Here is a 2,761-nt window from a genome sequence, read left to right on the forward strand (position 1 = left end):
GTAGTGATACTGAGGGAAACCAGACTGCAAGGTTCTTGTGGTCTGTCTGTGGCTGATGGGCCATATAATCCCCCATCCCAGTAGTTTTGTGGTCCTCCAGCTGTTGTTGGAGACCAACAGTCAGCAATGATAGGAATTGTAGCCCAGCGTTTGGATGACCACAAGTTTCCCATCCCTGTTCAAAAGTGAACTCTTTCCCCCACCCCTTTTGAAACAAACAGATTACATGGGTTCGTATATTTTATTTATTTATAATATAAACATTTTCTTTAAAAAACCATGGCAGTGTACAATAAAATCAGTAAAGCATCTTAAAATTATACAATAGTAAAATACAGAACAAATGGCCAGTGCGGAATCAAACACACTCCTGTTTAATATGCACTCAATGCGTTCCCACAACATTAGCCACAACTCATACCTAGCATGTATCTATTCTGTCATTTGTTATTAAATACTGTGTTTTTATGTCTCCCCCCACAACAGCTTTGATGTGTCTTGAGAAAAATAACTGCTTTTTCTGCTTTTTAACCCAGCAATGTGTACAATGCCTAATTTTCTAAACGCTTGGCTTAATGAAAACGTTTTCAGCGGGTGACGAAATGCCAGAACTGTAGGTGTCTGCCTGATCTCAATATAGGAGCAGTCCCTCAAACTGCTGGCGACATTAAACCTGAAGTCTTAGTTCACATGGAAATTAAATGGATATGAGGCAACTCACATGAGACAATGTGGATATGCGCTCATCCTTTGACCTTTAAAGCAAAAACTAATGCAAGAGAAATGTTTAAAATTTGTTCTAAAAATTCCCTAGGAACTTTGTGGAAAGTTGGAGACTGACCTACTTCATCATACTGACCAATAGGTGTGCATAACAGTCCGACCAAAATGTAGAGCAGCAGTGAGGGTTTCTTAGAGCTTCCAGAGTATCTGTGTGGTTTTCAAAAATAAGAATCTGCAAGATTGATTCGACAGGAGCACAGATACAAAAATCAGCACACATGCAGTGGGCACCACTGTAGCACCACCTCCAAGTCTCCAAAAATCTCTCCTGGCCACAGGGCTTGGATTGGCTGATAAAGTTTTTTGCTGTTAGCATTGGTTACTGTACATAGAAAAAATAATAATGCCTCGAACCAGCTAGCAGGAAAGAGGTGTCCCGTCTCAATTTCATACTCAATCTACCAAATGCTCAGAACGAGATGCTTCTCACTTATCAGAGTCACATGAAGGCCTTTTTAGTGCTGTTCCTGTGGTTGCCCAGTAAACATGATATACAGTGTTTGCATGAGGTGCTTCTCTCCATTTCCTTTGCCCCCCTGGGATCCAAGTTCCTATAAATAAATGCTTGAGCTCTAGTCAGCTGTGTGTAGAATGAATGACATTTAACCTTTCCACTCCTTCCTAATGCAATCCAGAATAGTATAGATGCCGGAGGTTGGCAGGAGGAGGGAGAGGGAAGTGCAGGATAGCTTCCCACTTTGGGGGACTTTCTCCTTGGGAAATATTTGTGAGTCACAGATGTCCATTATATCACCTGTCCCACACTCACCATATTCTTTTTCAGCCTCTCCTGGTGTTTCTGCAGTATACAATCTTGGAAAGAAGCCTGTTGGGTTCTCTGGCTTTCCTCCATTCTGCTTACATCAGGCTGGCTGTGAGATGAATCAATAGAATGTCAGGAAATTTATAGCTGAGGTGGGGAATAGCGACCAAATACTGCTTTAAATGTACAGATGGGGTTGAAAAACAATATTGTGAGCTAAAGACACTATTGCATCCATTGTGGCTGCAAAATCTGGATGTGAAAAAGAACAACAGTGGCACCATCACTTAGGACTTCTTGTGTGCTGTGGGTGACTCTTTATTCATTCACCTGTCCTAACTGGAATCTGCAAAATGCAAACTAATTTTTTTAATTTTTAAATTTTAAACGCTACAGGAATTGCATGCTGCCTGTTGCCTCTGTTTTCAATCAATAGGCTCCTTGTCCTCCTCAGACTTGCCCTTCTGCTCCAACAAGACTTGGGATCTTGTTTCGCGGGTCTGCCAAACATGGCAGTTGTTTAGCAACTGGCAGCCGCACACGGCACACTCGGTTTGTGGGAGGGGAAGTGGGAAAGAATGCAATTCCACTGGACGGGCGTAAGGTGATTTTAAGTTGAGAGAAGAATACATGTAATTGCCAAGCTTGGGCACAGGCCAAGACGATTTTGGATAACACCTCTATTTTTACAAACAGGGATATCCAATCTTCGCCAGTTGGGGCTGCAGGCTGCAGTGACCTTCAACGGACTCATCTTGGCACCGTTCGGAAGAAGACTGGCACAGCATGTCCCAAGCCCAATGGACTAGCAAGAACAAACAGTAACTTCCTTCATTCTAGGACTCAGCCCAATGGGTTTCCAAGAAAATGCACAAGGTCCTTCATAGAACAGGAGTATAATTATGGGCATGGAAGATATAGAGACATACATCATTTCCAACCTTGTGTGTGTGAGAGAGTGATGCAAGTGGCTAGCTGTTCAAAGGATAGAAACCTAAACCCAAAGCCCTTGTTGCTAAAGCTAAAGTGGTTCTTTGGATCCTGGACAATTTAAATAGAGGACTTGTCCATTCATGCAAGTAGTTGCACCTCCACTTTAATGCTGTCAGGTGCCATGTACACCAAGGCCATGGGTACGGTATCCTTACAACAATCTTGTCGGCTAGATCAGCATTATCCCTATATTACTGTTGGGTGACTGAAGTTGTGTTGCTT

At 42.6% G+C, this 2,761-nt stretch overlaps 1 long non-coding RNA gene across 1 annotated transcript; it reads right to left on the bottom strand.

Moving 5' to 3' along the window:
• Nucleotides 1-365: 365 nt before the first annotated feature.
• LOC310686172 lies at nt 366-2,761 on the bottom strand. Its single transcript, XR_014515738.1, has 3 exons — nt 2,695-2,761; nt 1,553-1,655; nt 366-1,334 (listed from the first exon to the last, which is right to left on the bottom strand). It is a non-coding gene; the product is annotated as an uncharacterized lncRNA (long non-coding RNA).

Source organism: Podarcis liolepis (assembly GCF_965112155.1).
Source record: "Podarcis liolepis genome assembly, chromosome: 9".
Classification (NCBI taxonomy): domain Eukaryota; kingdom Metazoa; phylum Chordata; class Lepidosauria; order Squamata; family Lacertidae; genus Podarcis; species Podarcis liolepis.